The 17000-nt window shown below is 38.7% G+C and overlaps 1 long non-coding RNA gene across 1 annotated transcript; it reads right to left on the bottom strand.

The window, feature by feature from the left end:
• Positions 1 to 11624: 11624 nt before the first annotated feature.
• On the bottom strand, positions 11625 to 15710 carry LOC107802082 (uncharacterized). The gene is made up of 3 exons (XR_012701959.1): positions 15539 to 15710; positions 12249 to 12381; positions 11625 to 11868 (listed from the first exon to the last, which is right to left on the bottom strand). It is a non-coding gene; the product is annotated as an uncharacterized LOC107802082 (long non-coding RNA).
• Positions 15711 to 17000: the final 1290 nt, after the last annotated feature.

Raw genomic sequence — 17000 nt, 5'->3', positions numbered from 1 at the left:
TTTTCCTAGCTTAAATATTTAGATTGTTATGATTTTCAAGTGCAATTATTTTTTTTTATAAATGCAATCATGATTTAAAGTGTTTACCATCCATGTACAAAATAATATAATTTTATACTAATTATATAGGATACACGTGCAACGCACGTACCCAAGAACTAATAAGTATATATATGGTGAGAAGTTATTTTGTAGCAAGATAAAATTGCGTAATTAAGCATCATTAATGCATCAAGAATTCTAGTGACATGCCCCCTATAATCCAGGTTCTATCGTTTCTTGCTTTGGTATTTATTTGTCTCGCGTGATAGTATTTGTTTATTTTTGACCCCGTATTTGATTCATGATAATAGCCTATAATTACGTATTTTAGTCGTTTATTACACTCTAATGTACTACACTTTAATTGAGTTTGAACTTTAACCTCTAGTGTTTTGCACTAATTGTGTACTTTATGCCTTGTAGGAGTGATTCCAAGCTATGTAGATATTATGGAATGAATTCAAGTGATTTAGAGCTTTGAAGTCTGAGTAAAAGCCCAAGGAATCAAGCCGGAATCTTGTTCGGGGATCAATGGATGATAGTTAAGAACGAAATGGAGAATCGAGTAGGAATACGGCGCATTGTCTAGTAAAATGTACATAACTCTTTGCTCAGAACTCCGTTTGGGCTCCACAATATATCGTTGGAAAGCATTTTAAAGGGCTATAACTTTCATGTTTTGCATTTTTGCGAATTCCCACTACCGCGGCGCATGGTGCGCCGTGTCGCATGCCGCGCCTGTGGAAATTTCCTGCAGCCTGTCAGAATCAGCTCTCTAAACTTTCCCACAAGCACACCGCGTGGCGCATCGCCCCATGCGGCGTGCCTGTGCAAATTTTACAAAGCCAAAGTCCTATTTCGCGCAGGAAAAGGTGTTTCGTATGGGCCTGACCCTACTTGGTATAAAAACATATAAAAATGCTATTTTGAAGACTTTTGACAGATCTGAGACCTAGGGAGACCTGAGATTAGATCAAGGGAGAGCACAGAGCCGCCGTGGAGGCAGGAATTCATCAGATTCCATATTTCTTCCATCAAATTTAGTAATCTTTACTTTGACTTGATGATTTGTTGTTTTGCTACCATGTCTATGTGAAGCTAAACTTCACGTTCTAGGGCTGTGGTTGACATGATTATTAACATTTATTAATTACATCTTTGTTAATTCAGTTTATCGTCTTACGGTTGTTTCTCTAATTCTGTGCATAATTGCTTAAATTGCCTGGCCAACAGTTGAGTTCTATTTACTAGCTATGCTATGCTTGGGAAAACCGTGTTTAGATTAGAGTAGAATTAGAGAGAGCTTGTTTCTAAACCCGTGGCTCGGGGGAAGATTTCGCGGTTAGGATAAGAATATACCTAACAGTCTTGCTTAATTAAATATCGTATTATATTCGGTCATGATAGACTAGATACCATAGGAATATATGGCTGATATATTGTGGGCTGGCGAGTAGTATTGTGGGAATATGCTATTCATATAAAAGATCCAGTTAATTAGCAACAATAGATAATCTGGATTAACGAGTGTGATTACTAAACTTAATACCCTAGAATCTTCATCTCCTCTGAATTAAAGTCTCATCATACCCATTTGCATTCTTGTTGATTTAGTTGTTATTTGTTTAATTTCCGCAACAGTAGACTAATAGAAGAAAATCACTCTTGATTATCTTGGACAATTAATTAATTTTAGTTTGCTTAGTTAACGATCAATCTAAGTCTCTGTGGGTTCGACATTCGACTTTCGAGTCACTTTATGTGACGACCCGGCCAGTTGTCTCATGAGTTACCACTCTGTTTCCCCCGTTTCTACTTCTTATTACTTTGTCTATCGGTTCTATATGTGATCGGGTTGGTTGGCTCGGGTTCGGAAAAGATTTGGTAAGGTTGGAGACACTTAGTATCTTTTGAGGAAGTTTAAGTTGGAAAAGTCAACTGGATGTTGACTTATGTGTTATAGGGATCGGATGTGAGTTCTAATGATTCGTATAGCTTCGGGAGGTGATTTGGGACTTAAGAGCATGATCGGAATGTGTTTTGGAGGTTCGAAGCAGATTTAGGCTTGAATTGGCGAAATTGGATTTTTGGCATTTTCCGGTTGATCGGTGAGATTTTGATATAAGGGTCGGAATGGAATTATGAGAGTTGTAGTAGTTCCGTTGTGTCATTTGGGAGGTGTGTGCAAAATTTCAGGTCATTCGGATGTGGTTTGATTGAGTTTTTTTATCAAAAGCGTAATTTAAAAGATTTTGGAAACTTAGGCTTGAATCCGCTGAGTTTTGCTTGATTCGATGTTGTTTGAGGTGTTTTGAAGATTAGTATAAGTTTGAATAAGGTTATGGGATATGTTTGTTCTTTTTGTTGAGGTCCTGGTGGCCTCGGGGTGATTTCGGATAGTTGACGGAGAGTTTGAAATTTTGATGAAGCTGCAGATTTTCTGCTTTTGGTATTTCCGCACCTGCGGATTGGGGACTGCAGGTGCGATGCCGCAAATGTGAGGAGGAAGGCTGCATAAGCGGAAGAAGGTGAGGGAGGCTGTAGCCGCAGAAGCGGTTGGTGAACCGCACCTGCGATAGCGCAGGTGCGATTTGTGCATCGCAGAAACGGAAGTGGGTATTTAAGTGAAAAACCGCAGAAGCGTCTCTTGGACTGAAATAGCGGTACCGCAGATGCGAAAATGCCTGGGTCAGAATGTATATATTTCTTCCTTCGCGAATTTCAGAGGGTTTCACCATTTTTGAACGCGAATTCTGGAATTTTGGGCGATTTTGAAGAGAGAATTCAAGGAGACTTCATTGAGGTAAGGATTTTGGATCTAAAACTCGTTCCTCATGTATTATTTCACGGATTAGAGCTATAATTAATGGAATTTAAGGGTTAAAATTGGGGAAACTAGGGCTTGGTATTGGAGACCTATCCTTGAGGATTTGAGGGATCTATTGTGGTCGGATTTTGGTACTTTTGATATGTACGAACTCGTGGAGAGATAAGGAATCTAGTGATGTGAATTTTATCGAATTCTGAGATGTGGGGATTAGTACGGTTCACTTGGATGATGATTTGACCTATGATGTGGAGCCATTAGCTATTTTGGGTCGTCATGTTCGAAAGTTGAGGTCAAAGGATATAACTTCAGTGAAATGGCAGTGGAGAGGTCAGCCCGTGGAGGAGGCTAGCTGGGAGGTCGAGCAGGAGATGCAGAGCAGATATCCTCACCTGTTTGAGGCTTCAGGTATGTTTCTTGACTCGTTCAAGGATGAACGTTTGTTTTAGTTGAGGAGGATGTGACGACCCGGCCAGATGTCTCCTGAGTTACCGCTCTGTTTCCCCAATTTCTTCTTCTTATTTCTTTGTCTATTGGTTCTATATGTGATCGGGTTGGTTGGCTTGGGTTCGGAAAGGATTTGGTAAGGTTGGAGATACTTAGTCTTTTTTGAGGAAGTTTAAGTTGGAAAAGTCAACCGGATGTTGACTTATGTGTTAGAGGGCTTGGTTGTGAGTTTCAATGATTTGGATAGCTTCGGGAGGTGATTTGGGACTTAGGAGCGTGATCGGAATATGTTTTGGAGGTTCGGAGTAGATTTAGGCTTGAATTGGCGAAATTGGATTTTTGGCATTTTCCGGTTGATTGGTGAGATTTTGATATAGGGGTCAGAATAGAATTTCAAGAGTTGCAGTAGTTCCCTAGTGTCATTTGAGAGGTGTGTGCAAAATTTCAGGTCATTCGAACGTGGTTTGGTTGAGTTTTTTTTATCAAAAGCGTAATTTAGAAGCTTTTGGAAACTTACGCTTGAATCCGATCAGTTTTGGTTGATTCGATGTTGTTTGAGGTGTTTTGAAGATTGGTATAAGTTTGAATAAGGTTATGGGATATGTTTGTGCTTTTGGTTGAGGTCCCGGGTGCCTCGGGGTGATTTCGGATGGTTGATAGAGAGTTTGGAATTTTGATGAAGCTGCAGATTTTCTGCTTCTGGTATTTCCGCACCTGGGGATTGGGGACCGCAGGTGCGTTGCCGCAGATGCGAGGAGGAAGGCCGCAGAAGCGGTTGGTGAACCGCACCTACGATAGCGCAGGTGCGGCTTGTGCATCGTAGAAGCAGAAGTGGGCGTTTAATTGAAAAACCGCAGAAGCGGCTCTTGGACCGCAAAAGCGGTACCACAGATGCAGTGGATTGACCGCAGATGCGAAAATGCCTGGGTCAGAATGTATAAATTTCTTCCTTTGAGAATTTCAGAGGGTTTCACCATTTTTAAACGTGAATTCTGGAGTTTTGGGTGATTTTGAAGAGAGAACTCAAGGAGACTTCATTGAGGAAAGGATTTTGGACCTAAAACTCATTCCTCATGTATTATTTCACGGATTAGAGCTATAATTAATGAAATTTAAGGGTTAAAATTAGGGAATTAGGGTTTGGTATTGGAGACCTAGACTTAAGGATTTAAGGGACCTATTGTGGTCAGATTTTGGTACTTTTGAGATGTACGAACTCGTGGGGAGATAAGGAATCCATTGATGTGAAATTTATCGAATTCCGAGACATGGGCCCGGGGGTCGGGTTTTGGTAATTTCGGGATTTATGTTGTAAATTGATTACTTTCGCTTGGGCTTCGTTCCTTTAGCATATTTTGACGCCGTGATTCTGATTTTGGATAGATTCGACGCGAGTGATGGCCGATTCGAGGGGCAAAGGCGTCGGGGCTAGAGTTTGGACCGGATTGAGGTGAGTAATGATTGTAAATGATATCCTGAGGGTATGAAACCCCGGATTGCACATCGTTCTGCTATATTGAGGTGACGCACACGCTTGATGACGAGCGTGGGGTCGTGCACTGTTGGGGATTGTGATTTAGCCTGTCCTAAATGACTATTTTACCGCGTATTTGACTGAAATCTATTTGTGTACATCATGTTTTGGGCTGAATGCCATATTTGGGCCTCATGCCAACTATTTGAACCCTTAGGAGATTTTTATTGATATTTCCTTACTGTTTTGACTTTATATTTGAACTCAGTCATGCTATATTCCATTATTTTCATAACTCATCCATGTTTACTCTGTTTTAACACTTAAATGATCTTTTAAATGACATTTTGGGCTGAGAATCATGTTTTACTATTGCCCGAGTGGCTTGTGAGGATTTTAACTGAGTAAGGCCGAGGGCCTATGTTGTAAGGAAACATTTGGTTATGATTATGAGGCCGAGGGCCTGAGATATGTATGTCACGAGGTGGCTTGTTAATATGAGGACGAGAGCCTAGTGATGATGCCACAAGATGGCTTGATATTGCGCTTGGGCCGTAAGGGGCCCCTCTAAGAGTCTGCACACCCCCAGTGAGCGCGGGTACCCATTGTGATGTGAGATATAGCCCGAGGGGCTGGTATTGTTCTGAGATATTGCCCGAGGGGTGGATTTGTTGATTTTGTGCCCGAGGGGTGAACCTTTATGTGCTTTTCTTTCTTATTTGTCTGTCATTTACCTGTTTAATTGTTGAAAAGGTATTTCCTAAAGTTTAAACTGAACTTAAATGATTTTACATATCTTTACTGATTCACTGTTTTTACTGGTTTTACTACTTCATTATAGCTTGTAATGTGCCTTACGTGTTTTCATATCTCTCAGTCATTTATTTATGATTATTACTCACTGAGTTGGAGTACTCGCTTTACTCCCTGTACCTCGTGTGCAGATTTAGGCGTTGCTGATCCTACCAGCCGAGTGTTGATCTTTCCAACTTAGGCAGATCCGAAGATTCTCTAGGTAGCTGCCGACATTTGCAGCCCAGAGCTTCTTCCCTTATCTTATTTCTCTTTGTTTTAGATTTGTATTGAACTCTGTAGACTTTCTTGTCTTATCCTCGATTTTTAGATGCTCATGACTAGTGACACCTCGGTATCGGGTTGTGTTGGGTTGTATTCCGTGAATTGTTTTGTATTGTTACTGTTTACTTTTGGATTTATATCATGTTTAAGACTAAATGCTTATTGTTTAATTGCTTAAAACTGGATTGGAAATGTGTTGGTTGGCCTTGTCTTCACGAGAGGTGTCATCGCGACCGAGTCCGGGTTTGGGGTCGTGACACTTTATTACTTGACGACCACGTATACTTGCATGTGTGTTTGGTCCCAACAGTTAAACTTGCCTTCCTGTATATTTGTAGTTACTTTTGTCACTCCAGCTAGCTAGAGTATAATACTTGCATCAAACATGAGCTCATTTGAGCTTTCTTAGCCGTACTTGTAAATAGTGCCTTAAGTTATAAGTTTTAATCTCTATTCTTTTAGTTTAACTCTTTACTTGTGTAAGTGGTAGTACTATATGAGCAACTCTTAGTGTATAGTGGTTGTAGTGAGTGATAGTAGAGTAAGATCATGTCCTCGGACAGGCCGGTGGCAGGAGGCAAGGGCAGGAGTAGTCTCTAGGTTGAGAGTGGGGTCTTCGAATATAGGGACCTTGACGAAGAAGTCTATAGAGTTAGCGAAGATACTCCAGAAGAGAAAGATCAACATAGCTTGTGAGAGACTAGATAGGCAGGAACTAGGTCTCAGGATGTAGACGGGTATAAGATGTGGTACTCACGAGGGGTAAGAGGCAAGAACGGGATAAACATCCTAGTTGATAGGAAACTAAAAAAGCTAGTTGTAGATGTTAGGAGGGTGAATAACAGGTTGGTGGCTATTAAGATAGTTACGGGAGGGTCTACTTTAAATATAATTAGTGCTTAAATGCCTCAAGTGGGATTGGACGAGGATATTAAAAGATGTTTCTGGCTGAATTTAAATCAGCTGGTGCATGGCATTCCACACACCGAGAATTTAATCATATGAGGGGATTTTAATGGCTACATCAAGACTACTTCTAGGGGCTATGGCGGTGTGCATGGCAGCTTCTGTTTTGGTGATAGAAACGGAGGAGGAACTTCGATATTGGAGTTTGCTAAAGCTTTTGATTTGGTGATTGTTGACTCGTGTTTTCCAAAGAAGAAGAAGGAGTACTTGGTCACCCTTCAGAGCAAGGCGGTCAAGACCCAGATTGATTATCTACTCCTCATGAAGTGTGATAAAGGTCTTTATCTGAGTGAGAATATCATGACCCATCATAGGCTATTGGTTATGGATAGAGATCACGAGAAATAGGAGGAGGAAGAGGAAGAGGAAGAAGAGGGTCGTATTGTACGGTCAACCTAGGATCAGGTGAGAGCCTTGACTAAGGACAAAACTTAGGAGTCGGGAGAGAAGTTGTTGGCTATGGGGGCCAGGAGGAACAATGGGGATGGGAGTATTTTGTGGACCATGACATCGAATTGTATTAGAGTAGTCACAAGAGAGGTATTAGGGGTCTCGACAAGTTACTCTAGGGGCCACAAAGGGGACTGGCGATAGAGTGAAAAGGTCCAAGGACGTTTTTTGATAAAGTGAAAAAGTGGAAGCCAAAAGAATGGTGTATTTAAAGCCAGTGAAAAGTGTAGACGAGGAGGAGAAGAAGACGAATAGGGAGTGGTACAGGAAGGCTAAGAAGGAGGCGAAGTTAGCAGCTACCGCGGAAAAGACTGCAACGTTTGAACGTTTGTATGAGGAACTTAGGATCAAAGGTAGGGACAAGAAGTTGTACAAGCTAGCCAAGATTAGAGAAAACAAGGACTGTGACTTGGATCAAATGAAGTGCATCAAAGATGAGGAAGATAAAGTTTTGCTGGAAGAGGCACGAATTAGGCGAAGATGCCAGACATGCTTTCATAAACTCTTGAATGAAGAGGGGGATATGAATATTGTGTTGGGTGGTTTGGATCACTCCGAGAGTCTCAGAATTTTGGGTGTTGTAGGCGCATAAGAGTAGAGAAAACTAAGTGTGCTATGCGTAAGATGAGTATGGGTAAAGCGAACGAGCCAGATGAAATAATCCCTGTGAAATTCTAGAAGAATGCAGGTAGAACAGATTTGGAGTGGCTCACTTAGTTGTTTAACATTATTTTTAGGACGAAAAAAATGCCCAAATAATGGAGGTGGAGTACGATGATTCCATTATACAAGAATAAGAGAGATATCCAAAATTGCAACAACTATAGGAGTATCAGGCTGCTAAACCATACTATGAAAACTTGGGAGAGGGTGATGGGTGGTTTTGCTAGAATAGGAAATAATGAGATTACTGTTTTAGTAAATGATGCAGAGAAGGGTAGTGACATTGATCCACAAGAAGCTCAGCAAACTCTTGAACTAGCGGAAGCTAATGTGAAAAAGGATGAAGGAAGGAGACAAAAAGTTGAGGCAAATCTAACTCTCCGACGAGCTAGAACACGAGTGGAGGCTATCAATCCGATTTCATAACTACTTGGTACGTTCGAATAATAAAAAGAAGTTCTCTTTCTAATCCTATTTAGATTCTGTCGGGTGAATACAATCAAAAAGAATCCAATTCTGATACAAAAGTTTATATTCAAAAATGAAATAGAAAAGATACAAAATCAAAAAAATCAATATCACTAAGGGTGGGTCGTAAACCTTATTAGATACCATTGACTCAGATATCTAATATGTTTTACCTAATATTGGATTTGAACCAATGACTCCATCCGTATGAAAGCAGTACTCTAACCGCAGAGTTAAGTAGGTCATTTATCATCCCAAAGAGAACCAAATAAAACCCATCGTAAAGGTGTGTCTATTTTCGATAACCAATTCGGATTCATGCCGAGTCGTTTGACAACGGAAGACATTCACCTTGTTAGGAGATTGACGAAGCGGTATAGGGAGATGAAGAGGGTCTTGTATATGGTGTTTATTGATTTGGCAAAAGCATATGACAAAGTCCCAAGACAGGCTCTATGGAGATGTTTGGAGGCTAGATGTGTGCATGTATTCCACATTAGGGCGATTAAGGACATGTATGATGGAGCTAAGATCCGAGAAAGGTTAGTGGGAGGAGACTCAGAATTCTTTCCGATTGTGATGGGGTTGCACTAGGTAGGGGTGTCAACGGATATTTAAAAATCTACTAAATCTACATAATCATATCGTACCAACCAATTTTTAGGTCTCTTTTAATAAAACTGTAGGTTTTTATATAAATCTATAACCATGCCGACAATTAGGTAGGTTTTTTATTTTATGAAAATAAACTGAAAACGTACCGAACCGCATCGAATAAATACACATGTGAAAAATATATATATTTTTTGAGTTTACATTAATTTTTTTATTGAACTTTGGAATTATGAAAACGGTTACAAGCCAAAAGATAATCAAATTTAAAATCCTAATTATCAAACGTATTATGCTAGTCCTATTGAAACTAATTATTTCCAGCATATTCACTATCAAGATACAAGGAATTCTAGCGATTATGAGTAACAAACTACAATATGTTGAATATGTTTCCTTTCGTATGATTTAGATTTATCTTTTTGAATATTTAATCTTCTATAGCATTTATTCTTGAGTCGCAACTTGGTTAATATCTTTCCACTCATATGATTTATATTTTCTTTGCATTTACTTAGTTTCTTTTACGCTAATGTAGAATAGTTGATAGATATATACTCTAACCATCTTTCATGTTTTCTTAATTCATCACCCTTTAAACAATAAAAATATCTAGAGAGTTTTGTTAAGTCATATAAAAGTACGTATTTTATCACATTATACTTCAACTAGTGAATTTTACATGACATTTAAAAAAATACCGAAAATTAACCGATACCGAAGAGAAACCGACATGATTGAGACGGTTTCGAGAAGTTTAATTTTGGTAATATATAAGAGAATAATCGAAAAATTGGTATGGTATAAATTTTATAAAATAACGAGCTAAACCGAACCATTGACACCCCTAGCACCAAGGGTCAACCATTAGCCCATTTTTATTTTCCTTGACGATAGATGCACTGACGAGACACATTCAAAGGGATGTGTCATGGTGTATGTTATTTGCAGATGACATAGTTCTTATTGACAAGACGCGGGGTGTTGTTAATGAGAGGTTGGAGGTTTGGAGACCATACCCTAGATTTTAAAGGTTTCAAGTTAAGCATGACCAAGACAGAATATTTGGGGTCCAAGTTTAGCAGCACCCAGGTAGCGGAATGTGAGGCTTGATCCACAAGTCATCCCCAAAAGAGAAAGTTCAAGTGCCTTAGGTTAGTAGTACAAGAAAGGGGTAGTTGATGAGGAAGCCACACATCGTATCAGAGCAGGGTGGATGAAATTGAGGCTTGCATCTGGTGTCCCGTGTATTAAGAATGTACAACTAAAACTTAAAGGTAAGTTCTACAAAGTGGTGGTCAGATCTACTATGTTGTATGGGGCAAAGTGTTGGCCAATCAAGAACTTTCATGTCCAGAAGATGAAAGTAGCTGAAATGATGATGTTGAGATTGATGTGCGGGCATACCACGTAAGATAATATCAGGAATGAGATATCCGAGTAAAGGTAGGAGTGACCCCCGTGGAGTCTAGGATGCAGGAAGCGGGGCTTAGATGGTTCAGACATGTAAAGAAGAGAAGCACAAATGCTCGGTGTGAGGGGTTGACCTTGTTGGGTATGAGGAGAGGTAGAGGTAAGCCAAAGAAGTATTGGGAGAGGTAATAGGAAATGGCACAACTAAGCTATCGAGGACATGACCCTTGACAGAAGGGTTTGGAGGTCGAGAATTAGTATAAGTATAATAGGTAGTCGATCGTTTTACTTTTTCTCTCTTGTACTCGTACTCTTAAGTGTTACTATGGCATCTTTTTATTGTTAGATTGCTATCACTACCTATTGTTTGATTGTTATCTTTCGCTTCACTCTTCTTAATATCTTCTTGTTGTTATTGCTTATTGACACTGCTTCTTTTTATTTTTTCTTTAGCCGAGGGTCTAACAGAAATAGCCTCTCTGCCCTCCCAATGTAGGGGTAAGCTCTGCGTACACCTTATTCTCCCCCGACCGACTTGTGAAAATTCACTGGGTTTATTATTGTTGTATAGAACAAAAAAAAATCTTAAGCAACATGCAGATATAGCTTTTCATTTTTTTAAGTACACTAACAAAAAATAGTTTATTTAAACCAAGATCGCGCTATTTTTGTCTGTTTGCCTCAAAAATCAAACTTAGTTTCAAGATTAAGATTGTTTTCTAACAAAATAGTTTTTTTTTTTTATGGTTCAAAAAAAAAAAAAGATTGTTTTCTAAAATGGAAAACGTATATATGTTCAAACCTACAATAAAGAGTGCTGGCATATACTTTCACCTGACAGTGTGTTAAGTAGCTCAAATGTACCACCAGACATGATCTACCCCTAAAGAAATTACTCTAATATTATTAATTTTCTATTAAAAGCAAGAAGTCATTTATCGCTTTCTTTTACTAAATCTATCTTTAATGATCTAATTAGTGAAGTGTTAATTATGAAAAATGTTTAGAGACGGAAAAAGAAAGTAGTTTAGGCAAATACTCTTATGTAAAATCTATTGATTTAGTAGTATTAAATACATTTCTTAGGGAGCATAATTTTGACCATAGTAGATGACAAGCCCGCCAATGGAACAGCTGAGACGATGATATCGCTGACGAAAGGTTAAAAGTCATGGCATCACACAATAGACCAAAAGCAAACAGCATTAAACTTAACTGGCTGACTATTTTTCCAGATCATACAGTTCAAACACCATAAATACAAGATTTTTCTAGGTAGGCTGAGCATTGAGTCACTACATCGAACAAGAGGGCGGATGGAAGAGCTTCGACCCCAAACTCTGGTACGTGTAACTTTTGCATGCCATTTCTTAGGTAAGCAGCTTCTTATGTTTTCCAGGTTTTCAAAGAATTTACAAGGTTACTAAGCCTGCAAAAATCAACAATGTAGACAATCAAAGAAATGCACATTTTCCAGTATTTATCACATATCTTGTTTAAGTTGTAACATAAAAAAGCTTTTCCGGCAGTACACTAACCAGTTCAATTCCCAACCCCAAAACTCTTTTGATAGATTTTCCATTATCCATTTCACCCCCTCATCCAGAAGACTAGGACGACCAAGAAATGCCTGACCTAGTTCTGGCTTAAAAACGGAACTTCATGAGACGTAAAAGAAGTCGTAGGGATAAAAGTAGAACTGAGAGTAAATGACCAAAACTAGAATTGGAAATAGGTCCCCCTCCAGATGGAACAGGAAGGTCGAATCCAAAGCAGATCACAAAATGCAAAGGTTAATAAACAACTTACTATGACAGCTCACTCTATGGATGACAGGTCATTTAGCCTTCGTCCTCTGATTTAGAGTCATAATCTGCGTTGTCCTCAAGCTTTACCTCCACTTCGACCACCTGCACTGGGACTGGGAATGTGGGTGCACTTCCTGCAAGTAGGGAAGAAATGCTAATATTATTGTCAAAGCTGCTATTACAAATATACCATAGCGCTGGTAAATGGTTCGCTGTTGTATTTCTAGGTGGAGCAGCAACTCTGATCCGTTACTAAGCATCAAGAGAAGTCACTCATGTAAGATTTTGTTAGAACTCCACTACTTCTCCATCTTCACTAGAGATCAACCTACTTAAAACATATAACTTGAAATAGGCTTGCTAGAAGAAAATAGTTCCTCCAATGTGTTAACTAATGCAATGTACCAACCAAACTGAAGAAGACTAACTCCTTGTGTACTACTTCTAAACTTCTTTTTTATGAGTACTACTTAAGTTCAAAGTTGTTAGTATTAAATTAGCCAAATAAGTTAAACATCATTTCTAGATAGTACACCTAGTGAGCAAAGGGCCAAAGAAACAAAACTGAAATACAACAACATACAGAGTGTTGTCAAACAAAGAAACAAAACTGAAATCAACCCTCAGGGGTTGGCCTAGTGGCAATTGACTTGAGCCTTGGGGTTTGCTCCCTTTCAAGGTCTCAAGTTCGAAACCCACTGGGTGCAAACAATTTCTGAGGGCCATCGGACTGGGTAAAACCTGAATTAACCGTGGTGCACTTGCGGGAAACTCCTTGCCGAGGGCCTGTGCACCCCCGGGAATAGTCGGGGCTCAAAGAGACTCGGACACCCGGTGCAAATTAAAAAAAAAAGAAACAAAACTGAAATCTTTCCATCAAAACAAGGTGATCCCTGAACCACCAGCTGAGAATTCAAGTCTGTTAAAAAATAATCTTAAGAGGATCAGAGTCCAATGCCTGTAGGAGTAGGAGGCATGAGGTTTAAACACTCAAAGGCAACAGAAGCTAAAGCCAACTTCAACCCTAAACACATAACAAAGTGGTTCATTAAACCTGAAAACTGGAAGACACCCAGAATAATTCCGATGGAATCTTGTAACAATCATGCAACTTTGGTTCATAAATACCCTATTGTGGACTTAACATCCTATATTCCTCGGCAAATAGAGGTGCTTTTAGACCTTCTACTTCAAAATTTTGGTTTAACTTCTTCGCCTTGGGGTATTTATGTTTTCCGTACAGCTATGGAGAAAGCTTATCCTTGTAGTATCAAATATTTCAACTGAGTTTGGGATGCTGAAGATTCTCCTTATTACTGGGATATCTCATTTGACGCTAGACCATGTGCAACCCTGTGGTTGTTTTGGATCTGCATGACATTTATCTGATGTGAAATAAAAGACAGAGCCTGTTTGGACTTAGAATTTTTTTTCCTTTTTTTCAAAAAAAATTCACTTTTTTTTTTTTTTAAAATAAGTGTTTATTCATACAATTTCCAATTTTCACTTGAAGATGCATTCTGGAAATTTTCGAAAACTTGGAGAACTCCAAAATGTTGTTTTCCAAAATTTTCACTCAAATCACTCACAAAACTTCAAAAACAACCCAAACTGAAATTTATGTCCAAACACAACTCTAAATTTCAAATACCATTTTCACTTGAAAAAGGTTTTCAACATTTTTCAAAATTTTACAATTCTTATGTCCAAACGCCTACTAAGACACTAGTTCTATGATTCTACGGTATCCTTTGTAGGAATTATACCTAGACTATTTTTAGCTTGGCAGTCAACTTTCCGCAAGTCTCCTTCCTTTATCTAAGCTCGGGACCACCTACACTTACATAGTCAGCAAGATATGCCTTAAGCAATCAATTCCAAAAAAAAATAGGTCTTCCTAGCATTTATATTGGCGATAATACCTCAAAATCGCTAATTTATTTTCAGTCATTACACTACCACTGCGAGCTAAAAACAAGAAGACTTTTTTTTAATGACTGAGAAATCCGTCTGGGGCCAACCCTTAGGACCAACCGCAACCTTCGATACTTGGGAAGATGGGTCCGCCTATCTACCATTCCCACGTAAATTAAAGACAGAGCCTGTTTGGACTTAGAATTTTTTTTCCTTTTTTTCAAAAAAAATTCACTTTTTTTTTTTTTTTAAAATAAGTGTTTATTCATACAATTTCCAATTTTCACTTGAAGATGCATTCTGGAAATTTTCGAAAACTTGGAGAACTCCAAAATGTTGTTTTCCAAAATTTTCACTCAAATCACTCACAAAACTTCAAAAACAACCCAAACTGAAATTTATGTCCAAACACAACTCTAAATTTCAAATACCATTTTCACTTGAAAAAGGTTTTCAACATTTTTCAAAATTTTACAATTCTTATGTCCAAACGCCTACTAAGACACTAGTTCTATGATTCTACGGTATCCTTTGTAGGAATTATACCTAGACTATTTTTAGCTTGGCAGTCAACTTTCCGCAAGTCTCCTTCCTTTATCTAAGCTCGGGACCACCTACACTTACATAGTCAGCAAGATATGCCTTAAGCAATCAATTCCAAAAAAAAATAGGTCTTCCTAGCATTTATATTGGCGATAATACCTCAAAATCGCTAATTTATTTTCAGTCATTACACTACCACTGCGAGCTAAAAACAAGAAGACTTTTTTTTAATGACTGAGAAATCCGTCTGGGGCCAACCCTTAGGACCAACCGCAACCTTCGATACTTGGGAAGATGGGTCCGCCTATCTACCATTCCCACGTAAATTACCAGGATTAGTTCGCATTGCAAGGGCTCGAACCCGCGACCTAAGTTACAAGTCCCTCAACGTTTGCCACTTGAACTAAGCCCTATGGTCTAAAAAACTAGACAACTATTTTTACTTCTCAATTGTTCTCCCAAAAAGAAACAACAACAACTAAGGCTCGGTCCCAAACAAGTTTGGTGTCGGCTATGTGAATCTCTCACTGACCACATTACTATATTTAAACTCATGTCATGCCAGTAATATGCAAATACTAAATAATTAAAACCTAATCGAATTAAACATAAAAACATTACTTCTCATTTGTCCCACCAAAAAGAAACAACTACGCCTCAATGCCCCAGTCCCAAAAAAGTTAGGGTCCACTATACGAATCCTCACTGACCCTTACTCCATTTAAACTCATGTCATGCCAATATTATGCAAATACGATATAACTAAAAAAATTAGAATTAAAAACAAAAACATTTAAACACATAAAGCTTCCTCCTTTTTTAACATATGTATACCTCCAGTGAAAAAGGAAGAAGAGGGCCAACCACGAACCCTTGACACGCACGCCGTTTCATCCTCCGACAACAACAACGAAGACGAACCAAAATGACTCCTCACAGAAGCAAGCTTCCCGACAACCTCAACAATCCTATGAGGATCAAAATCACCTCCTCCTCCTCCTCTATGACCATGTATGACCATGTATACCTCCTCCTACTTTCACAAACGGTTGATTAGGAAGAGGTGGGACCCAGTAAGAGTATCCAGGCAAAAAAGGGAGCCAATCAGGTGCGGAACGTCTCACGATAACCGAATGGATCACCTCTTCTAACTTCCTTATTCCGCCTTCCGATCCGATAGAGGAGGAATCGAGATCGATCTCGATTAACTGAGGGTGAGGTGGTTCTCCTTCGCCGGAACCATCGCCGTCGCCGGATCGGTTGGAGTTTGAACGGTGACGGAGAGTGAGGGCAAGAGGTGGGGCGAATTTGGGTCGGGTTAAAGTTCGGGTTAGGCTTTGGATTTGGGAATTATTAGAGAGAAGACGAGCCATTTGGGAAAGGAAATTTTTGGTAGGAATTGGAGTAAGGATTTGGTACGGATGAAAAGAGAGAGAGAGGAGTGAATTAATAGGTAACGGGTTCACTTGTTAGGCAGGTGGAAATAGGGCGAGAAACAGTTGAGGTGGCAGCCGTGGGCGGTGGGTCTCATCGGTGACTGGTGAGCTGGTAGTGTCGTTTTTGGTTATTATTCTTTTTTCTTCAAGAATTTTGGATAATGTGAGTTCCTCCTTTTTTATTTTTTATTGTTGCAAAAAAAAAAAAATTACCCGGTTTAATTTAAGCTATTTATACTATCTTGAGAGTTGAGTATCTATTTTTAGAATTTTCTTTTACTTGAAACTATCTTTAGAATATTTTTTTTAAAATTTTCTAATATATCAGAGATCAGCACGGAAAAAAGACGGTGAAAATTAAACTCACACTTTCAATCCCATAAAAAATATCATTATGATTTGGTTTTTCTTTTTATAGTATTTTCCTTGTAATTCTATTATTTTGTACTATCATTTTATCTTAGAAGGATCAACGCATTTTTCCTACTAGATTTTAGAAAAATCACATGCATTCAAATTTATATTAAATAGAAAATTGCTATATAGAGCTAGTGTTTATAACAAACCAAATTAATTCAATAAAATTATTTGCATAAAAACTTTTATCATTTGATCATGTTAACTATACTCCTTCGGGATAGGGGTAAGGTCTGCGTACACACTACCATCTCCAGACCCCTAGGATTTTACAGGGTTGTTGTTGTTGTTGCATGGTAATTACTATATTATTCTTTCCTAATTTTGCACGAAAATTTAACACGGTTTGTGTAAATGTAATGTCAAATGTACACATATTTTGTATATATGGAGAAGCTCTAATGCTAGAGTAATTCACTCAAATAGTCAGATTTGATTTACTA

The sequence above is a fragment of the Nicotiana tabacum genome, chromosome 18, assembly GCF_000715075.1.
Source record: "Nicotiana tabacum cultivar K326 chromosome 18, ASM71507v2, whole genome shotgun sequence".
In the NCBI taxonomy this organism is placed as follows: Eukaryota; Viridiplantae; Streptophyta; class Magnoliopsida; order Solanales; family Solanaceae; genus Nicotiana; species Nicotiana tabacum.
Note: the sequence above shows the minus strand (reverse complement) of the source record. Positions and strands in the feature narration are given on the sequence as shown.